Source organism: Sardina pilchardus, chromosome 8 (assembly GCF_963854185.1).
Source record: "Sardina pilchardus chromosome 8, fSarPil1.1, whole genome shotgun sequence".
NCBI lineage: Eukaryota > Metazoa > Chordata > Actinopteri > Clupeiformes > Clupeidae > Sardina > Sardina pilchardus.
Window position 1 is genome coordinate 16,103,359 of NC_085001.1, and position 24,783 is coordinate 16,128,141.

A 24,783-nucleotide genomic window follows, 5' to 3' on the forward strand; every position below is an offset into this window, starting at 1 on the left:
TCCTATTTTTTTCCACGTCAATTTAACGGACCCTAGCCCGACGACGGACGCAAAGTGCGTCAAAAAACACACCCATTCTTCTCTGTTACATTGCTCCACGATTATTAGCCTAGTCACAGCGAGATGAGACCTATATTGCATGAAAGAGCTCAGAACCGGGGCTTTCCAACGAGACTAGACATGTCTGTACGATCAAGTATGAAAATAAAAATAAAATCATGATTTTAAATAAAAGTATCATATTTACAGTCTATATTGCTCTGCGTTCACCCATGCAGCCACTGCTCTCGCTTGAATTACTCCGGGACCAGGCATCGCACAGACATAACACGCATATCAAATGAAAGAGGAGAAACAGAGCTTTCCATTGATACCAAACACATTGATCCTTTTGTGTTATAGAAACAGACGAAGTGACAAACAAATAAGAATCATATAGCTTCGGCTACCGCTACTTTCGTTTGATTTAGGCTACTCGTGAAACCGTGGTTAAAAAGATACGGCTTGCATGTCAGATAAAAGATGAGAGCTAGAGCTATCCACAGATACCAAATACAACCTTCTAGGCCATAAAACAGACGAAGTGACAGCAAAATAATAACTTAATTTAGCCCCACTTAGTCCGTGAATAATGAGAAGAAAACTTGCCATGTCTATAGAACTGCTTTCACTTCCCCGAGTCGTGCACGCAACAGACACATAACCATATCAAGAAGTCTTCACAATTACATTTTAAATGTGAATCTTTATTATTTTACACAATTGGATATAGTTATGACATTAATAGCCTATTAATGACCTCATGTCGGAATGGCACGTTGTTTGAAAAAAAAGTTAAATACCGCCACTGCGACCATGACAAAAAAAAAAATGTCGGACTGGTGGGACTTTTTCCCATAAAGAGACATGCCTCCACTACGACAATTGGACGTCAATGTCGGAGTGCTGGTATGTCGGAATGAACGGCGGTAGCCGGTAGAGTTGTAATAGAAATAGTGGGCTATATTTTTTAAACTATAGGCTATTCTAGACAGAGATATAAAATAAATTATATTTGAGAGAGTGGTAAGAGGATAAACGCTATTCGAGAGTAAGCTTCAATAAACAATAGGCTATTTGAGTGCAATCCAACTGTTTATGGCCGCCATCTTGGAAATAGTCTTTTTTTTTTTTTTTTTAACCATTTGATTTACCATGTCAAAATAACATACAAATTGATGCCTAGATCATTTAAATACACCCATCCATCAAAGTTTAATAGCAAAAATGTTTTTCTTACATTTGATGTGGCGGCCATCTTGAAAAATGGCCGCCATGTTGGATTTTCAGGTGGCTAATGTGCTTTTCTCAAAAAGTAGGTTCCATGGATTATTCATGCCAATTTTGGTGCTTGTACCACAAAGTGAACGATTGTCCTGGAATATGGACTTAATCTGCCGCACTCAGTAACACAGTGCTCACAGACACTTGCATTGAACGCAATGTTGGAGACGCATCTTGTTCACTTTACATGGGCTTATGTCATCTGTTGAACTGTAGTTCAGATAATTGACTATTACTTGTACACATTGTGTTTACAGTTACAAATCATTTCTACAGATTCAAAACCTGATTCAAACGTGCAAAATATTTTATTTTGATTCCATACAGGCTCCAGTGATCTGTCCGACTCCAACAGCATTACATTACATTACATTACATTACATAATGGCTAATTTTAGATTTACATTTGGCTAACGCTTTTTAACCAAAGCGACTTACAACATGATAGATAAAAATGTGACATGAATACATCCAACTCAAAATAGCCTATTGCTTCAGCAGAATTTAAGTTAAGCAGAATTTAAGTTTAACTCAATGGCCCCTAATTTAAAAGTACATTTGTCAGAAATCAACATTTTGTGCATGAATTATATACTAAACTAGCTGAGCAGCTTGGAGGAGTTTTCCAGCAGATACTCCAGAAGTCTCTACTCTACTGTCTCCTGACACTGCCCCACAGTCATGGAAATACTCCACAATTATTCCCATTCCCAAGAAGAGCAGCCTTGTCCTGAATGATCTAAGACCCATTGCCCTCATCTCCCTTTTCATGAAGACCTTTGAGAGGATTGTGGAAGCTCATATTATCAACGCCACAGCTTCAAAGATGGATCCTCTTCAGTTTGCATATTGTGCGAAAAGAGAGGTGGATGATGCCAAAATCTACATATTGAATGCCAGCCAGTTTGTGGAATGGTGTGATAGCACTCTCGGAAAAAATGGTACCGCTCTGTACCTTAAAAGGTACAAACGCTTGTCTCTGTGGCAGTACCTTTAGAGGGTACAGAGCAGTACCTTACAAAAGGGGTACATATTTGTACCCTCAGATTTTGTACCTTTAATGGTCCCATCTGTACCTTCAGGAACTATTTTGTACCTTTCCTCTATGGTACAAGTTTGTATCATCATCAAGGGTACAATATTTGTACCATTAAGGTACCACCACAGAGACAAGTCAATTTGTACCTTTAAAGGTACCTATAAGTTCCCTTAGACAAGTCAGTTTGTACCTTTAAAGGTACTTATAAGTTCCCTTACTGGACATCAATGAAAACACAGTATCTTTAAAAAAACAGATTTATTGTATACAAATACAAAACAGTAAACACTGATTTCATCACATGGTACAGACAGAGAGAGAGACAAAAATATTGAGTAATCAAGTAATATCAGTAGGGCTAGTGTGGAGAGAGAGAGAGAGAGAGAGAGAGAGAGAGAGAGAGAGAGAGAGAGAGAGAGAGAGAGAGAGAGAGAGAGAGAGAGAGAGAGAGAGAGAGAGAGAGAAAATGAATATGTGTTACATTTAAACATGTTTAGTGTGCATGAGTTTGTCACCAGGGTCAGTCCTTTGCATAAAAATAAGAATGTTCTTGTTGTGGCTGGAGTCATCCACCTTGATACGTAGTTGAAGGGAGTCACCAATCGCTGAAGGCTTGTCTCCAGTTTGATGTGCCAGGCATCTGCACAGTCGGATAGGGTGTAGCTGGATCTTCCTAAATAGACAAAAAATAACCACTAAATTAGTAAAGAAATCTGATTCATGAAATCAATTTACTTTGCATAAAAATAAGAATGTTCTTGTTGTGGCTGGAGTCCTCCACCTTGACAGTAGTTGCAGGGAGTCACCAATCGCTGAAGGCTTGTCTCCAGTTTGATGTGCCAGGCATCTGCACAGTCGGATAGGGTGTAGCTGGATCTTCCTAAATAGACAAAAAATAACCACTAAATTAGTAAAGAAATCTGATTCATGAAATCAATTTACTTAGCATAAAAATAAGAATGTTCTTGTTGTGGCTGGAGTCATCCACCTTGATACGTAGTTGCAGGGAGTCACCAATCGCTGAAGGCTTGTCTCCAGTTTGATGTGCCAGGCATCTGCACAGTCGGATAGGGTGTAGCTGGATCTTCCTAAATAGACAAAAAATAACCACTAAATGAGTAAAGAAATCTGATTCATGAAATCAATTTACTTCACATAAGATTCTGTTTTTGGAATGTCATATTACAGTTTTTACAATCACTTTGCTACTATTTTCAGAACCTTGATGTCATTTTTCAAAACTCAAAACTGTTATCACTTGTAACACAGGCTGTCTAATGCTCAAAACATTGGATTGTGCATTCACATCTTCAAAGAAATCTTGCACTTGCACAATCATTGATTTACAGTGAAATACCACAGAAACATACCTATAGATCACCCGCACACAAGCAACCGATAGTTTCATTGTGTCATTGTTCATACAATCATTGAATATTGTAGAACAAAATAGGTGATACAGGTTTCATTATGGTACAACATGTACAGTACAGTAAATACATCTCTGTGAAAGACTGCAGTAGTAGAGAGAATACTACCGACACAGTGGAATCATTCAACAAAGTTTGTAATGTATTGATGCAAAACACTACAGTACAATCACTACATAGGTTTATCTGAATTAAAATAAAAATAATTGGCTATGAAATAGAAAAGAAAAGACAGCCTGATGAAACATTGTAAAATATTAGGCTACATCCATGGATATAGTCTAACTGGTTCATGCGCCACGCTAATTGTTGACAGTGAATCTTGTTACAGTATCTTGAAACTTTCATGATTTGCAGTAAACATGGAAGATTGTGTGTCTGTTTCCATACAACTATGCATTAAGAGTAATGCAACAGTTACTTATTTTGAGCAGTTGTATCAATTGATAGTTAGATCATTGTAAGGAAATGAAGACACTCATTTGGAATGTAATGTGTGAATTGTCTTTAGAAATAGTAGTACTTTGATGTTAAGTTGTATCATTGAACAGGTGATTTCTGTTGAATAAACAAATGGTCTAAGTTGTATGTGTATCCAAGCAATTGAGAAAAGGGTTAGAGTTTTGAAAAATGTGCATTTTGATCATTGCTTGTGAGTTTTGCGTTTAGAGTTGTGAAAAATGAAGGTTCTGGAAATAGTAGCAAAGTGATTGTAAAAACCTAAGTTCTGAAAATAAGATGAATGGTAAAACTTACATCATTCAGTGAAATGTAGTGCTCGAGTTTTCTCTGAAGATGGTTGGTAAATTTCTGTCTTCTGTCTGGAAATCCTGCAGTCTGTCAGGCCACCACTGACAGTTTCCCCATTAATTTCATGTTCTATAGGGGGAAAAAAACAAAACAAAACATAATTTCATACAACTAGTTAGACACTACAATGGTTATAATACACGCACATCCCTTGCACGAACACCACCTACACTAACCTGTGAAAAAATACCATCAATTCACTCATCTTTTTCAGAACCAAACAGGCCATGTAACATCCGTGCTAACGTTACCTAAAGCCAGAGCCATATATGGCTCTGCCTAAAGCCAGTGAACATGTGGCGTCAGCTAGCTAGCAGCTAGCCAATATAGCGCTAGCTTCCAAAACTAGCTGTAACGTTTTTTTACCCCCACACGACTAGACAACTAGCTAGCTCTAACATTGGTTTAAAATAAATTAACACTTGACGTGATCCCAACTCCGCTTAAATGTCACCAAAGCACTGAGTAATGTTAGATCCCTACCTTGCATGCATGAAACTGGTTGACAGGGGGCTAAGAAACCTTAGCAACTCGTCCTGGCAGCTAGGTTCAAGCTAGCATTTAGCTATTATACCACACGAAGTCCTGTTAAAAGTTTAACACTATTGGCAATGATACAAACAACTTTGCTCACCTTTTTACCCCGTTCATCTTTGGTTACGTCCAGTCACCTTTAGAAAGTCCATGCAGAGGGTTTTCGGTTGTCAGCGGTGCAGCATTTATCTCTCCCAGCCAGACCGACCCACTGTCGGCGTCGACTGTCATGTCGACCGTTAAAATCCAGATGGAACACTCGGCAAGCCCGAGCCGACGTTACGTAGTCGTAGCCTACGCAGCACTGGCCGTTGTCCACTGATGCTAGCAGCTAGCTTGCTAACTTATTAGCTGGTACACACATCGTCAACCTCACTCCTGACGAATTTGTTTGTTATGAAAACAGGATTGTTTTTCTATTCAACCCATATTTCTCATCTCGTTTTCAAAGACAAATCATAAAATAGGCTAACTTTTAAAATAAATGTATAATCCCCTACCAGTTTTCACAATCATCCGCCATGTTTTTTTTATTTTTGCCAAGGTCGAGAGCTCTAGCAGGATAGGCGATCTGATTGGCTGACGTATGGCTATTGGCCTAGTTCATGGGTACAAAACTTCGTGGTACAAACTTGTAGCCTACTTTTACAAATCTTGTACTTTGAGAGGTACAACATTGTATCACAGAGGTTCAGTACTGTATCTTTCAAGGTACAACAAACTGAAAGGATCAATTTGGTACCTGGAGGTTTAATACTTGTACCCCATGTGTACCTTTTTTTCTGAGAGTGGATACAGTACTTTTGGAGCTAAATGTTACAAAGACCAAGGAGATGTTCACTGACTTCAACAAGCATGGAGGATGCAGGATTGCAACTACAATACATGGAACCAGTTGAAGTTGTACATGAGTACACTGCACTGTTATTGATGAAAAAATCAAGCATTCTGCGTTAGTTCTGGCTGGCCACGCAGTCAAACCTGCTGTCAGCTGCTGTCAGCGTCTTATTAGCTATTCCAAACCCAGCCCACATCAGCTGTTCGCTCAGCTGATCGTCCCTTCACTCGCAAGTGGTCTCTCTCATTAGAGCGCCTTATTTAAGCTGCATCAGTCTGTTTACTATCGTTGCTTTCACTGCTCGCTGCTTTGCAACCCACCTCCTCCCCAGCTCCACCTCAAAATGGTTTAACTTGAAATAATGTCATACTGTTGTCATTGTTGCTTGCTCTGTTCTAGGGGGAATAGAGTTACTCTACCAATTTTAAACTGGGACGGTAGCCCCCTAAGGATGCTGCTGTTTCCTGTCTTGGCTTTCCATGGAGCTCATGGAAAAACAGGGAATTTCCTCTGAACAGAGCCATACCGCCAAATACAAATAAAGTTGGTTCTAAAAATATTTCTGTCTTGTGTATTTTTGAGTTAAGTGTTCCTGACAGAACTGCGTTGACTCCAACACAGGTGATTCTTAAAAAATAGCGGCAGTATTTCTTGAGGAAGCTATACTCCTTTCTTTACACCTCCTTTATTGAAAGTATACTAACCTTTTCATCTATATCACAGGTGTCAAACTCAAGGCCCGCGGGCCAGATGCGGCCCGCCACGTCATTTCATATGGCCCGCGAGAGCTTTAAGGGTCTGATACAGTATGTGGCCCGCGAGAGTTTAAAAGGTCCGATACAGTTTTTGCGTATAGGCAATACACTGCAATACAATGCACGCATGCGTGCATTGTATTGCAGTGTGGAGGCAACATCAACCACCTTCCTCTATGATCAGTGCAACTGGCTACATCAGATGTGATAGCAACGTGTACGTGTGAAAACAAATTAGACCAGTATTCTAAACTATTTTAGCGAACGGAGCGCCTAAATTACGCGCTCGGTTTAGCCTGCCTGTGAAACGCATGATTGTTTGAAGTGCGTGTGCTTCTTTGAGAGGGGAATCGATGTAAGTTGTAAACTACGTGATACGTTTACGTCTACGTTTAAAAGGCATGTATAATTGTGTGTAGTCCTATTATCCAAAAAATCCAGCTCCAAATCCTTGCTAATCGAGCAAGTGATTGTTTGGCCAAAAGCGAAAATAAGCCTATTCTGACCGAGAAGAGGTGCATTCATATCAGGCAAGCAGAGGTATGCTAGAAGTTTGTAGTAATCGCCCTGTTGCTTTGCATTTTCATTTCAGTTAAAAACGAACAACATAATCCACACAACACCTTTCAACTTTAAAACTTCAAAGAAAAAGTCCACCGGGACCGTTCGCTTCTACTGTATGTGTATGGAACAGTGTAGGCTAGTGACGCATTTCATATGGATGCACTTTTTGACATGACAGTTAGCCTACTCGTTTGCATCACTTGCTAGATGTAAAACTGCATTTCGTTACTGGTATTTCACTCGTGCAATGACAGTAAAGTTGAATATACTCGAATCTAAAAACTCAGAAATATGAAAAAAAAAGAATCCATGGCATGATCTCTTCCTGACTGACCAGTGACCCTCATTGAAAAGTCAAACTGTATGGAACTGACAGTGGTGTTTTGTTTTTACAAAACATAATAATAAAAAAGAACATGTCATGCTGATACCTTTTGCTCTTCTCGATTTTAGAAGTTTTACCGATGCTAAAGATTTTGTGGCTGGTGTTACAAATCTTAGAAGTTACATCTGGCCCTTTGAGGGCAGCCATTGGGCTGATGTGGCCCTCGGTGAAAATGAGTTTGACACCCCTGATCTATATGCTGGTTTCACTCCCTCTCAATCATAAATGAGAAACACCTCCAGAGTAGTGTAGCCTACACGTTCTAAGATCATTGGCCACCCTCAGTCACTGACATCAACGCATGATAAGGCAAGAACGCCAACAGCATCTTAAAAGACTCTACCCTTATTCTAGAGTTTTTGATTGGCTGCCCTCTGGCAGGTATCTGCTCTGCCTCTTGCTAGGACAGTGCTTCTCCTTTTGTCCTGTATTGTATGTCTTATATGTTATGTTATGTCTTACTGTATATGTCAATATGCTTGTATGGAGAAATTGCCCCTTGGGGAAAAATAATGTTTTTTCAAAGTGAATTTAATTGAATCTCAAACATTCTGGTAAATAAAAAGTTTATTTCAGTGCTTGTTGGTACAAAGATCAATAACAGGAACACTTACAAAACAAAGCAGTTGCATTATATTTGAGAAAGAATATTAAGAACAGCCACACGGTAGTAGATTACTTATCTTTTGTTAGCTTTTCACAGATTGTGGCATATGCTCGCCTACATTCCTCTGACAATCATAATATTCAGATAGAGAAAATTCTCTATTCATGTGAAAGGTGTGTGCCTCTTGTTTTAATGCTACAAGTTATTACATCTTACAGGCTCTCCCAGCTGTTAAACAGACTTAGTCAAGCTTAATCCTAATGCAGGCAGACCCTGTATGGCAGCTTTGGCTACTAAAGTACAAGACTATGTGTATGGTAAAAAGAAAAGATATCATGGCACCTTTCTCCGTCGACTTTCCCTGGTTCTATCTAGCATGCCATGAACCCTGACGTGGAGACCAGTATCCTGGAGAGTTATGGGAGCAGGGCCTGTGTAGGGTTGTCATTCTCTCCCTCTGATGGTGATTCAGCCAGAGTCTCTGACCCGGCCTCTCTTTGCCCCCCGTCCCTGATCTCCTCATACCCGCTGCCAATCAGAGGCTTAGTTATTCTCCTCCTCCTCCTCATCACAACAACCACACCTACAACTAGAAGGGCAACCAGCGCGAGAACACCAACAACAACGCCAAACTTCTCCCCTCCGGACATCACTGAGTAGTTCATCTCATTTGATGCCTTTTTGATCTCATCTGCTTTGGCCAGTTTCCACATCTTTGTGTCTCCGACGCGTATCCAGGCCTTGTCCCCCTCAGTCATAACAGCCACAGTGTTGGTGGCCACCATGTAGGTAACTGGGGTGAGGGTGAAAGGAGGGAGGTGAATGGGCAGCAACTGCCCACCGGTGAAAACACCTGACTGGACGCAGTAGAGCACTTGACACCCGTCGCTTATGGCGGCCAGGTGCTGGCTGAATTTTGGCGGACAGCGAGAGTGGCCATTCACGAGCGGGTTGCCAGACTTGCAGCTGAAGAATCCCCCGAAAGGCACTGAGAAGCGAGCGCCTGCCTCATAGTCATCGCTCAGGCACACCATCAGTCCGTCGGCAAGCAGTTTTAGAGGGATGAAGCTGGGAGGGCAGCCTCTAGATTTGGTTAAAGGGTTCAGTAGCGCTGGGCCATAGAGCCCTGTGTTTGCACTGTGTTTGCAGAGCACCAGTAAGTATCAACTTTGGCACGTCTGACATAGTACGCATGACCACACACCTTTTTGCAGCATGTGAAAAACAGCCGACAGCTATGGCAGTGCTGATGGCATTCATAGCGATTGTATCCCTCCTCCACCTCCTGAGATTGTAAAAGGGTAGATGTGAAGGGCTCACGGCAGGTGCAATCACCAGTATTTGGGTTTTTCTGAACCTGTGCATCACAAATTGGACCTGCATCTTTAGTGAGCTGGGTGCACTGCTGGTAGACACCACCAAAGCTTGTCTTAATTGCTGAACCCTCACAGCTTCTATCATCTACATTTGCCTGAAAATTGAAATGCTGAGAGTCCTGTTGAATACATCCTGGCCGCGTGTTGACGGTATAGTAGCGCTCTATAGCTTTACGCACGGATGTGGACAGTTTACGCACGGTTGGTTCGGGAAGGTCGGGAAACGCAGCCTTGGATAGAAAGTAATGCAGCGGCATTCCTGCACGATCTATAGCTACCAGGTTGTTGATAGTGCTTTCCTGCCATTTTTGCAAAGTTATGCCAGGGTAGAACATAGTACCACCATGACTCTGAGTCAGAGAGTATGTCACGTTTCCCTCATAACTGCGAGTGTCTGATGTTTGATAAGAGTCCTTGCTGCCAATGTTAAAGCTAACTTTATTGAAAAAGTTAAACCCGGCTGAAGCCGTCACTGTAGATTTGGAAGAGTCGCTGTCGGCATAGGCGTAATTTGCGGGGGGGTTACAGGGGTCATGACCCCCTCAAAAATCATATCCAGCTAATATAACCCCCCTCAATATCATCACATAATTCAGATTACAGTGAATATGAAATATTCTGGATGAATATTTTTTGTTCGTTTTCTTTATTCATTTCATTTTCCAGCAAGATAGTATCATGTTTTAAATATTCTGAAATGTACCCCCCTGCCCACCGACTACTTGGTATTACCCAACCTGCGTTCTCTACCGAAAGTTTGTTTACTATTTTGCGCAGTCGCTGGGATGAATGGTTGCAGAAAGCCCAACTCAGGTGGGAAGATGAAAAAGACATTGAAAGGCAGCCAGACAGCATTTTCATTGTTGGTTGACACCAACCAAAAATAGGAAAAATTCTGACCAAATGGAGGTATACCCATATTGCTAAGTTAGCTGTTAAATTAGCTGATGATTTGTTGACTGGAGTTGGCTGGCTAGCCCTATGAGCCCGACGGACGCAAAGTGCGTCTAAAACACACCCATTCTTCTCTGTTACATTGCTCCTGGATAATTAGTCACAGCGAGATGAGACCTATATTGCACGAAAGAGCAGAACCGGGGCTTTCCAACGAGACTCGACACTTGTCTGTACGATCAAGTATGAAACTAAAATAAAAGCATGAAGTTAAATCAAAGTATATCATATTTACAGTCTATATAATATTGCTCTGCATTCATTTGAATTACACGCGAACCCGCCATCGGAAAGATATGGCACGCATGTCAGATGAAAGAGGAGAGCTAGAGCTATCCACAGATACCAAATACAACCTTCTAGGCCATAAAACAGACGACGTGACAGCAAAATAGCCTAATAACTTAATTTAGCTCAGGCATTATAGCCTATGTTCATAATCCAACGTTATCATGTGTTTCCGTTTCTCTATGGCAAGTCACGTTCATAATACGGTTTTGAGATCCTAGCAAACTCCTGTATGGATGGTATCCAATTCAAGACTCATTGTTTGACAAATAAACACTTTTCTGCCTTTACTTTGTTCATTGCAATGCAGTAAAAAATATTATAGAGAATCATCATCTGTGCACGTCATGTGTGCTACCAGGCAAACAAGTCAGGTCAGATCAGCTAGTGTCACAAATATGGAGCACAAAAAGTGTCAAAAAGTAATTTCTCATCACTAAATAAAAATTGCCATTTATTTCTGGAAGGCACACACCACATATTTCTGTAAATTGCTCAGCCCCAAAGTATACCTCCACCATGGTTCTTATATTGCAATTTTCAGGACAGTCAGGCCTACACAACCATGCAAGTCATGTCGAGCTGTCAGCTTGCTGTGGTGAGATACATGTCAAAATGTAAGAATTTGTATAGTATGCTTTTTAAATTTGTATTATTAAAAAATCTAAATCAAATCAATGCAAGTATTAATACATGTGGTAGATCTGGGTAACCTAGACTGTGCTGAAAAAAACCCTAGGCACTTACAATGACCAGGATAAATGCCTTTAAAACAGCCTATAGGGCTCATAGGGCTAGTGCAGGCGCGCACTTTATACATAGGCCTACACACAAGACGGTCCATGTGAGCACACTGAATTCAACTACTGTGGCATTATGGCACAAACAGTCAAGTGAACAGCTGCATTTACGTATAGCCTAGCCTAAATCATCATGATGTATTTCTAATAAAGGAACGGCAAATTAGCATGTTACCTTTTGCACAAGAAAATTATTCAATAAATAAATAAATTGATAAATATGCCGCAAGTTTAACCCCCCCAATGGTAGACCCAAAGTTACGCCCTTGGCTGTCGGTAACATAAGATGCCCTGAGATAGTCCTCTTGAACCAAAGAGGCACCGGCTTCAAGGGTGGTTATCACATGAGTGCCGTAGTCAAGCACTAGCCTCTCTGACAGGTAAGCTGCATGCCTAGTTTGATTGTTTTCGATAGCATCGGCAATCTCCTCAGCTTGATGGGCGAATCGGGAATCGAGAGTGAAGTCTGGATACGTCTTCACCGTGTACATATGGTTCCGCACCTAGAAGAAGTTGATAGGATTATAAGGATGTTCAATTCGTGGCTTGATTTAGACCCTATTGGGTAAAACTCCATAATAAGGGTCCTTAATAAATAGCAAACTATTAACTAGCCCTTTGTTAATATTTGTTAATTGTTACTTTAATATCTATTTGCCACAAGTTAATGGTTTTTCATCATTAGTTAATTAATTAGTCATCTATTTTTGTCTGAACCTGAGCCTCACCTTTAGTGTAGTTTTTGCATAAATTTGCTACATCTTTCAGCTTTGTCTGTTTTGTTTCATCAAGGACCTTTGTGAACCTTGTGATCATTCATTTCAAGTGTGAGAGACCCATACTGATAGTTATATATTACTAATATTAATGATGAAAAAAAAAACATTAACTTGTGGCAAATAGATATTTTAGTAGCAATTAACAAATATTATAAGGACTAGTTAATGACTAGTTTGTCATTTATTAAGGACCCTTATTATGGAGTGTTATCCAATATTGTTGTGAGATGTGTATATTTGTGCTGCCACAAAGGAAAGATGAACAAACGCATTGTCATGTTTTTTTTTTAACATATTCTCTCATTGTGCCCATTTCTGATTCGGACCCTCATCTTTGGACTGACACACACACACACACACACACACACAATAAATCCAATTATCAGAAATGGGCACATTGTTCTTTTTAATTGTCGTTCGTTTTAAGACATCACATGAGGGTAGAATAAGTTCAGGCAGGGTTCACCCAGCCTATAGAATATGGGCATCCCAGGTAACGAAAACATAATGGAAATGCGCGCGCGCGCGTGTGTGTATGCATTTCCATTTAGTTGTACGATAGCAGCACACCTACCTGTACACGGGCAGTAACAGCAGTCGTTCCGACCTGATTAGTCTTCATCCTTTGATTTTCTTTGGAGAACTTTGCGTTGAGCACGGAGAAGAAAGAAGCATCTGCGTTGATTGAGTGAGAGGTGGTACTCTGATGATCGAGCCACGAAGAGATTATATCCGAATTGGTCTCCACTCCACTCACCTTCTGCGGGATAACAAACACTTCATCGGGGATGAGATAGATTGCATCCTCTGTGGTTTGGCATTGGGAATAACTGAAGTTCATCACTCTTCCCATGTCCAAATTACGGAGGTTATCCCAGCCGCCACCGGGCAACACCTCTAGAGCAGGGACTGTTGTAGTTTTACGACAGTCGCGCAACCCATTGCTTTGACGGGACAGTGGATGAGAGCTAATAAAGCTACTGAGAGATATGATAAGACACAGCTGTAGTTGGAGAGCCATGGTGTTCTGTAACCACAACCCTGTTGGGCCAGTATAAATATGTCCGCGCTTCTCCCACGTCACAAGACATTGTACGCCCCATGGCTTATTTTTAGCTTCACATCATGAAATAGGTAGGCTTATATGCGCGTAACATCAGTCGCCTCCGCTTTAAGGACACCAGTTGCAGTTAAAAAAAAAAAAAAAATCGTTTGATGTCAGTGTTCTGAATAATATTCCACTAAAGCACACTGTTAAATATTTAGGAAACCACTTAACCAAGTTAGCGATAGACAACAGCTGAACTTGACATCTAAAATGGCCAAAACAGTCTTAGCCCTTGGTTCAAAAAACTTATTAGCTAATCATGTTTGGTAGAACTGTTATGGTCAAGGCAGACGGGGTCTCCCATTTTGTTTAACCCCTCTCTCATTATTTATCAATAATAAAACGCTTAAAAAGACACATAGTTTTTTTTTCTTGACTTCACCTGGATAAATAAACCTAATAAACTTAAAAAGGAAGTTCCTTTCTGTAAAGCACAGGGTGGATTAGACTAGACTTTTTGCACTTCACAGACACTGTAACTCCTTTAGAATTGTCTGGATGAGGAGATGTCTTTTTTATTCCAAGTTTGAAATTTACTTTTATTTTAATTATTTTTTTTTTTTTCAAAAACATTTTAATTTTAAAATGTGACTATGTTCCCTCCAATCTACCTGTCAAGTTATCTAAATTTCACCAACAGTGTCATTCACAACTTCTCGCCTTATAAAACACATTTGGAACAATGCTGACATCACAGAAACAAATCCCTGCATGTTTTTCACCAGTTGGTTTGAATATGGCATCCATAGTGATAGTTCTGGCACTGTTTAACCAATGCCAATTTTTCGTCACATCATGGCTTCCTAGCCCCATTTACTGTAAAATTATTTACTGTACAGTTTTTCTCAGTTGCTTTGGTGCTTTTCTACATCACTATTAACATTTTCACAGTGGTTAGTGCATTTCTCTAAACAATTAGTGCAAACTGAAAAACCTAGTGGATAACCTTCAAAATCATGTCACTTACTCTAAATGGATAGTCCATTCCTCAGAGGCAAGTATTCATGTCAATTAAACTGCCAGTGTCATCAAAATGAGAAGTCTTCACATCATTATGAACAAGATAGTCAAATGGCTTTGTCATGTTTTCATTATGACAGACAGTTTATCCTCTCAGTGTTTTCCAATGCAAAACAAAGATCAGAACTCGGTGACAATACCTGCTAAAGACAGGACTATACACTACTTGTATAGCCATTTGAAAACTTCAGTCAAGTTACGGGAGTATGACTACAAGAATATGTATGTTTCAGATTTTTACCATGCATTTTTTTACTATACTATACAGCATTGTGACAGAATTTGATAACTGGTTCAACAATTTTGTAATGACTCAAGCAATGCAATTAAGACTATTAGTTTTATTGGGAACGACTATTGAGCATCCATAAGTATAATTAATTTTGAGTGACATGACAAAAGCATTTGCAATTTGTTCCGAGGAAGGAGAAATTGCAACTATGATGTGCACAAATGACTAAATGTTGTGGAAATTGAACTAATAGTTATGAGAATTTGATGATCTGAGAAAAGCACCAAAGACCGACTGAGAAAAACTGTAACACACTGATTAAAGTTACCTTAAGGGGTTAGTCCAGCTCATGAAAAGTCACCTGTCTTTTGGTTTGGACAACATAAATTACTTTTGAATGGGAATGACAGAAAATGTGACAATAAACATATTAGTCAGATCTTTCAATCTAGAAAAAAAGAACTTCTTGAGGGAAATTCTATTGGGGATCTTTAATTTATGATATTAGTTTTTTTCAGCTGCTTTGGTACATTTCTCAGATCAGAACTGAAATTCTCAAAACTACCTGTTCAGTCTTAATATCATTGTGTCATTTGTGCACATCAAGCAGTTTCTCATTTCTTTGAACAAGTTGCAAATGATTTGGTACATCCATGCAAATTATTGTGTACAATTTTTTGTTGAATAGTCTCACCCCCACAACATTTAGGCATTAGTTCATGGCATACTGTAAGTCTTTACATGCAAAATGGTTAAACAATGAATAAGATAATTTGTGGCCCAAAAGACAGGAACGTCAGGAGGTGTAGGAAGATTGCACTATATTTCCTACAGTACTGCATGTACAGTTTTCCCTAAGGAGATTGTCATGATCATATTTCTACTTTTTTCTTTGAACAATGCCGTGCTATTTTTTCCTTTCTGTATCATAATGACATGGTCTGTCAACAAATTACAGTAAAAAAAAACAGTAATAAATGTGAATCCTCCAGTCTCTTGCAATCACAATCCCACACACACTTAGGTGTAACCAACAATTTACAAAAATGGTCATCACTGTATACTGTCATGACTAAGCCATTTGACTGTCTTATATGTACACAATGACACAAGGACTTGTCCTTCTGATGCACTGACATGTTCATTGACATAGATAGTTAGTTTTGAGAGATGAACTAAGGACTTTGAGGAAGAAACTGGCTTTTACAGGTAATCCATGTTTTTTTCTATTTGTACAAAATGCACTTAAAGGAGTCATAGAACGCATTTTTTGACCATTACAAATTGATCTTTGAGCCTAAATAATGTCATATGTAAATTTGTGGGGCTGAAAACGCCCCAGGAGCACTGCTAGATCGCCTAATACAAGGTCATAAATAAGCCTTGCAATGAAACAGTTTGTTTTTCCCGCCCACTCAGCAAGTTCATGAATATTCAAATGAGATGCGCGCTGATTGGTCTATTGGCCGATATGTCCTGAAAGTTGATTGGCTCAATCCACCGGTCTGAAGCTAGAGCAAAGTGAAACTACGTTTACTGCTGGTAAATAAAGCCAAAGTCTTTGATAAAGCTATCAACAATGGATTTAAATAAGGAATACAGCCGTACATGTATAAACCGAGTCAGAAGAAGGTTCTGACGAAGATGAAGTGCAGCAGATTCCCCAACAGAATGAATGTGTTAGATTGGTAAGTTTTATCAGTACATTTCTTAGTATTAACTCTCCAAAGTTAGCTGTAATAACGCTAGCATTACAACGTCTCTGCCATAGACCACATATCTAGATACTAGCATCTTAAGAGCAGTATGGAAGCATATGAGTTCCATAATTCAAATGAGAATGCATTCTGCAATATGCAATTCTAAAAGACATTACATTAGGCAATTGCTAATTCATTATGCAATTTAATATTACAATTTGCAATACTTTCTTTCAAACTGCATTTTAATATACAAAGTGACAATGCAATCATCAAATCAATTTGATTTATTTTGGTTAAAAATTTGAATAAACATGGATTGAATTGCATTCCATTTTGCCATGGTACTTTAGTCTCAAAATTCAAATGGCAATTCATTTTGCATTTCAATTTTCAATATTCAGTTTCATCTTTTAATTGTCAATTACTTTTGCAATGTAATGTTCAAAATTCAATGTAGAATTGAATTATTTTTTAATTTTTTAATTTATTTGATTTTTTTTTTAAAATGTTTTTTAAAAAAATATTGAAAACATTTTGAATATTTTTTGGCAAAAAGTTTTGCCCGGTTTGCAGCATAGACTTGCAGAAATAGCGCCCCCGTTATTGCATAGCACTTTGTCACGCTCTTTGTGTCTCAAAATTCAAATGGCAATGGCAAACGCGATTCCAAAACACTTTGCAATCTGTCAGTCTCCCATCACCCATGGCGGGAACTACGTCACGTCCGTGTTTATCTCGCATTGGTCAGTCTTCTCTTTAAGGCGGGTCTTGGGCAGGGCGGCTGACGGCCTCCAGGTAGAGAAGATAACGTAAAAGAGAAATTGTCGCTGACACAGTAGCCTACTGTTGGAGGTGATGGGCAAGAACAGTCGCTCAGCTACTGAGGGAGGCAGGCGTGTGTGTGTGTGTGTGCGCGTGCGGAGACCTTGATCCGACCGTACGCCACCCCCTCCAGGAGCGTGTATCAGGGTGAAGCGTGAAAAATAGCACACAGGTAGCCAGGGGAGCTGATCGAGGGAGCTGGCAGCCCAGGGCCCTGGAGCTCATATCTGGGTGCAGCGTTTGCTCCTCTCAGCCCGGAGGACTGCTCCAGATTAACGACCATAGACAGTAAGATAGGCTACTGACAGGGCTAACACAGGGCTACTAACAGGGCAGGGCTGTTAATGACAGGGCAACATCGTTTCATTCACACTCAGGCACTCCTGGTCTGACCACGACCGTCCAGCTGCAGCCTGCACTGTCAGAAAGGAAGCGTAGTCACGTCCTGAGATATCGATGGCTTTGCCCCAAACGAGGAACGTGCATCGTTCTTTTCACAAATACACCATATTTGTAAGCAAATAAAGTGGTTTACTTAAGATTACTCAGCGTTTTATCAACGTTTGGTCCGCGAAAATATTCTCGCTGCACCGGTAGGGAACCCGCCGTCATGTCATCCGGCACAAGCTTCCTTGGTACACTGCTGTCATAAGTATTACGGTTCCCCATTGACTCCCATTGATTCTGACAGTCAGAATCAATGGGAGTCAATGGGGAACCGTAATCCTTATGACAGCAGTGTACCAAGGAAGCTTGTGCCGGATGACATGACGGCGGTGGTAGGGAATCGGTTGCGAGACTCGGTGAGACGTGATCATCCCACTGGATTGTTGTTTGTACAAACATTCAACATCCAAAACTATAAGTGAAAAACGTCAACATTGACGAATGTAATACATTTGTGCTACGCTATAAAAATAAAACGTAGACACCTATTAAAAGATGCACTTGCTAATTTGTGCTACATTCTTATCAACGATCAGTGAAAAACTACTTCCTCGTTTGGGGCAAAGCCATCGATATCTCAGCAAGTGACTACGCTTGCTTTCCGGTTCTGACCAAACGTTGATAAAACGCTGAGTAATCTTAAGTAAACCACTTTATTTGCTTACAAATATGGTGTATTTGTGAAAAGAACGATGTACGTTCCTCGTTTGGGGCAAAGCCATCGATATCTCAGGACGTGGCTACGCTTCCTTTCTGACAGTGCAGGCTGCAGCTGGACGGTCGTGGTCAGACCAGGAGTGCCTGAGTGTGAATGAAACGATGTTGCCCTGTCATTAACAGCCCTGCCCTGTTAGTAGCCCTGTGTTAGCCCTGTCAGTAGCCTATCTTACTGTCTATGGTCGTTAATCTGGAGCAGTCCTCCGGGCTGAGAGCAAACGCTGCACCCAGATATGAGCTCCAGGGCCCTGGGCTGCCAGCTCCCTCGATCAGCTCCCCTGGCTACCTGTGTGCTATTTTACACGCTTCACCCTGATACACGCTCCTGGAGGGGGTGGCGTACGGTCGGATCAAGGTCTCCGCACGCGCACACACACACACACACGCCTGCCTCCCTCAGTAGCTGAGCGACTGTTCTTGCCCATCACCTCCAACAGTAGGCTACTGTGTCAGCGACAATTTCTCTTTTACGTTATCTTCTCTACCTGGAGGCCGTCAGCCGCCCTGCCCAAGACCCGCCTTAAAGAGAAGACTGACCAATGCGAGATAAACACGGACGTGACGTAGTTCCCGCCATGGGTGATGGGAGACTGACAGATTGCAAAGTGTTTTGGAATCGCGTTTGCCATTGCCATTTGAATTTTGAGACACAAAGAGCGTGACAAAGTGCTATGCAATAACGGGGGCGCTATTTCTGCAAACCGGGCAAAACTTTTTGCCAAAAAATATTCAAAATGTTTTCAATATTTTTTTAAAAAACATTTTTAAAAAAAAATCAAATAAATTAAAAAATTAAAAAATAATTCAATTCTACATTGAATTTTGAACATTACATTGCAAAAGTAATTGACAATTAAAAGATGAAACTGAATATTGAAAATTGAAATGCAAAATGAATTGCCATTTGAATTTTGAGACTAAAGTACCATGGCAAAATGGAATGCAATTCAATCCATGTTTATTCAAATTTTTAACCAAAATAAATCAAATTGATTTGATGATTGCATTGTCACTTTGTATATTAAAATGCAGTTTGAAAGAAAGTATTGCAAATTGTAATATTAAATTGCATAATGAATTAGCAATTGCCTAATGTAATGTCTTTTAGAATTGCATATTGCAGAATGCATTCTCATTTGAATTATGGAACTCATATGCTTCCATAGAGCAGTTTAACAAGAATTATTAATCGAAGGTATGCAAATGAGAGGGGTGTATCAAGGGGGATGGGCGCCTATTACGTGTTATCCGAGCTCTGTTCAGATTGGAGCATTTCAACACGGCTGTTTCTATTTCCCAATTTGCATACGAAAGCAGGCTGGGGACGCGGTAAAGTCTTTGGTGTTGTCCTTTGGACACTGCTCGCAACCTAAATTCAACAGGAACAAGGTGAATGTGGTTTTGAATTCTAGGACTCCTTTTAATATTTTGCAAAGGATGATTCGAGAAATGTACCAAAGCGACTGAGAAAAACTGGGAAAGAGCTTGGTTATAGCCTAGTAAATACTTGGTCTTTTACTGTCTATTAGCCCTTTTCATGGTGATGTCAGACGAATCGTTGCTGGGTGTCCTCCGGCATGTCCAGCCGCCCAATACTACAGAAGAAGAAGAAGTATTCATGGGTTTCATCAGGTCCCTTTCCACAGGTGTATACAATCAAGCACCATGCAGTCTGCATTGATAATCAAGGTGCTTGATTGTATACACCTGTGGAAAGGGACCTGATGAAACCCATGAATACTTCTTCTTCTTCTGTAGTATTGGGCGGCTGGACATGCCGGAGGACACCCAGCAACGCTTCGTATGACATCACGTGAAAAGGGCTAATTCTCTGTGCATGCACTATTTCCGCATTTGGGGTCAAGATATTATGGCATTTCCGGTTGATATGAGATCCGGTTTTATGGTGAGCAGTGTGCAACTTGTAATTGGTAGAGTAAGTAAGAAGTAAGCTATTGCTATTTGTGTGTCTTGCTAGGATCAGATATTATGGTTGGTTTGTGTTGATACCGCAGCAGGTTAGAATAACGGACGAAGCAGGCGCGATGATGAGCCAGACCGACTGGATTAAGCGCCAAACTGCACATTCCTCAGAGCAGATTTTGTAATTTTTTCTCATCCAGTATGAAAAGCCTAGAATAAACAACATGGGGCACTCTTTACAAATGGTTCTGGATGCGTGATCCCCGGACGGCTCTCACCCCAGCACCATGAGCTCTGTCCCTAGCATTTGGTCAGTAGCCTACTATGGCTGTTTTGCAGCAAGCCAGCGATTACATTCACTCACCCTGTGCACTGGATCTGCTTTGGTCCGTCAAGGACTGTTGGAAGCACCCTGCCCCGTGATGACTGCTCACAACCATGTTAACTAAATAGTCCTGAATTCTGAAACCTAGATATGTAACTATGAGAACACTGCATATGGTTTGAAGTAGAATAAGCCATGTAGCACAACATAAGATGGGCCCCTGTAGAAAACACGACAGTGTTTAAGAGATGTTACTCCTGTAATTATGAAACATCTCTGCTGTCCCCTTGCCTCCTCCATATAGCTCATAATGATCATTCACAGCCTTGAGACATTGTGGACTACAAACATGACAACTATGACAAGACCTTTCAAGTTATGCCTTGTTTTTTAGAACAGGTGTGTGAAATCAATGAAAGACCATTGCAATACAGTGCAATACTATTGATCATTATCTACAATACGCTACTGGCAGCTTTTTGGAGGTGTAATGGCATTATTAAAACATTTTAAATGAGAAAATGTGTTATAATGGGTTTAAAACATGTGCTTGATAGAGGACTACATCATTTTAATAATATTATATCAAGTACAATACTGTATGTTGACATGTCTTAGAGGCAATCTGAGATCCATGTTGAGACCAAGGGGTCATCAGATGGAAAGGACAGATAGAGCTGTGTGTCGTCTGCATAGCAGTGGTATGAGAAGCTTTGCCAACTGATGATCTGTCCCAAGGAGGTGGTGTAGATAGCAAAGAGAGAGGGGCCCAGGAGCGAGACAAGACGGTAACCTGGGGCCAGAGGTTGAGAGTTTGGTGTGCTGTGATTGGAGGATATCAGTTAGCCATGGATGAGTGTTTGGATCGCGCTGGCCTTGAGCTATTGACTGAATAAACATTCTGATGAAGGAAGTGATAGAGGTTTATCACTTCACTTAATTTCCTCATTCTAGCCACATACCTGTGCGCTACGTCTTTGAGTTAAAGAAAAAGGAAGGTCATTACTTTGTGGGAAAGTCCAGAATCAATACGGAAATGTACCTAAAACTTTCTGGTGGGAAAAAATTAGCTGACAGTATAGTCATAGGACAGCAACATCGGACAAGGCACAGGGTCAAACCCTGCTCATCCTGCTCAGTTCCTGATTATTTACAGATACATGGAGTTAATGATTATTCAAGTGTTTAATTTGCATCAAATGTCAAACTCTGCTGCAAAGCATGAGACACATGGGTCATTCCGTGTCAAATCAGATAAGATTGTTGCTGCACCGTCTCAGATTTTGTTCAAACTTTGTGTATATCATCAATGGGTCCTAAAACCAAGGCCTGTGAAATATTTCTGTGGAAATCATCTGTCTTCACATCTTTTTTAGACCTTGAAATTCTTTCATTTTTACAGCTTGAAAAACACATGCCATGTCTGGGCATTAATATCTTGACAAATATGTTCCCTAGCCTCCCCACATTTTCTAGGGTGGAAGATCAACTCGTAATAAGCATGTGTAAACAATTTAAAGTCTGTACTAAATGTCTCTTGACTCTCGAAAGGGCCCTCCATTTTGGAAAAACGTGCATTAAAGGGATATTCCGCCATTTTTTGGAAATCGCTCATTTTCCACCTCCTCTCAAGCAAAACAATCGATATTTACCTTGTTCCCGTTCATCCATCCATTCTATGAGTCTGGCGATACAACTTTTAGCTTCAGCCTAGCATAGATCATTGAATCGGATTAGACCATTAGCTTCTCGCCTGCTAGCTTCATGTTTAAAAGTGACTAAGATTTCTGGTAATTTTCCCATTTAAAACGTGTCTCCTCTCAAGTTAGAAAGTGCAATAAGACCAACTGAAAATGAAACCTGCCGTTTTTCTAGGCTGATTTGACATGGAACTACACTCTCATCTGGCGTAATAATCAAGGCAATTTACAAACTACTGGCACTACTACTGCTTGTTGTCTATGGGGACTATTTTCAGATGCTGCGTACGATATCACTGCGCCTATGGTACGTTTGCAAGTTGCCTTGATTATTATGCCAGATGAGAGTGTAGTTCCATGTCAAATCAGCCTTCGGCTTCGTGCCTGCGGCGAACCACAGCCGTGGCGATATTGGCCAACAACACCACTCCCACTCGTGCGATAATGCTTAATTACACACTGCATGTCCATATACTTTTCTATTTCCACATAGATTTTCATGATCCTACTACCTACCCCACATAGCTTTTCAGCTGCATGAAAATGACACAAAAATACAAACATGCCTTGTTTTATCCTTATTATTGTCAAATTCATTTGATTGGGAGACTTCACATTTTGGGACAACATTAATTAAGGATTATATATCTATAGAAAAGACTCATTGATGGCAGGTGTGTCCCAATAAAAAAGTTTTGAGACCAATATCACTTTTTTTGCATGTTTTTTCAGAAACTAGGGACTTCTGTACAACCAATGAGACTGTGGTACAAACATTTAATCAATTGAATCTTACTGAGAACATGCTTGTCTTCCATTCTATAAAGTTTAGTCAGGCTAGGAATGATACTTTTTAAGATATGAGTACCTTATCTTGGAGGCCATGTTAAGGTCATTTAGAGAGTGTAAAAACGCAAGGGCAAAAAGACAATGAAAACAATAGAATTGAACAAAAATATTTTACAGATTTTAGTTATGGAATCTAAACATTGTGTAGACAAACTTTGAAGAAAATCCGAGTCGGTGCTGCAACCATTTTCCTGGATTTTGTCTGATTTGACACGGAATGACCCACATGGCAATGACAGTTTTTCAACACACAGAGAGACAAATGCAGGTGGTCACCATTCAAATGCTGTTTTATTTAAAATCTAACTAAAAAAATGTGTGAAAATATTGTATCTTTACCTCTCCATTCTTACCAATGTGTGCAGCATCATGCTGATGAGACGCTTACCATAAGATCCAAGGTGGATCTGTCCCGACTCCCGCCCTGCAGAGACAACCTGGTCCCACACATCAACCGTGTCAGCCACCGTTTGGCCATCTACAAGAGAGCAGCCACACCGCTTTTCTGGTGTCCCAAGCCCCATGATCTCAATTAGCATTCATCTGCCCCTTTTGCAGTGTCACAAAGTTGGGCACTCAATGCTTTCTTGCATTATGTGTCTGCAGGGGCGCTACTGGAGAATTTGGGCCTTTGACAGACAGTCAAAGCGCCTCTGCAGACACACGGACTGATATACTAACTACTCAGGACCCTTACAGACAGGGTTGCAGGAGAAAGACCAAGCGGATCCTTGCTGATCCCAGTCACAGTCAAATAAATGCTGTTTTTATTTAGAATCTAACTTTTCAAAACAGAAAACAAAGCACAAGGCACCCTTCTCAATGTTCCCAGTTTGTTTCTCTGACTGCTAGATTATGCCACCTAGTGGCTCATTATGGTATAACCAGAGTATTCAGATATGTTTTTTCAGTAGGGAGAAAAAAACCCTGAAGCCCTGCTGGACATCAACAGTCAGTGCACACACAGCCTCACCCAAGCGACCTACTTCTGCTCGGTCACTGACCCTTACTGCACAAATCATAGATGCAAAAAGCAGCTGCAAAAGCTCAGCTCCTCAGCAAATGACCACAGCCAGCTATGGGATCCAACTCTGCTGCAACTTCTGATGTTAGTGTTTCCCAAAACAGGACTTTGCAGGCTCCACAGTGACCTAACAGCACATAAGATGCATCTTACAATTAATCACAGATGAAAATGTGACGTGAATAGAGTATATCCAACTCATAATCAAAGCCTACAAATGAAAGACTACAATACATGTTCCCCAATAATTAGTACATTCATCAAAGCAACATTTGATATGCTGATTCTAAAAGTGGACTGGACATGTAACATGTATTCAAAATGTCTGTGGGACAGAGGACTCGGAGGTACCCTAGCACCACCAAAATTGTGTGTGTATTCCACGAGGGATGGTCGTCTTGATGTGGCTTACTGGTTAGGGCTTCGATCTT

At 40.5% G+C, this 24,783-nt stretch overlaps 1 pseudogene; it reads right to left on the minus strand.

The window, feature by feature from the left end:
* Positions 1–8,550: 8,550 nt before the first annotated feature.
* LOC134089447 (macrophage-expressed gene 1 protein-like) lies at positions 8,551–13,503 on the minus strand (annotated as a pseudogene).
* Between the last annotated feature and the right edge of the window lie 11,280 nt (positions 13,504–24,783).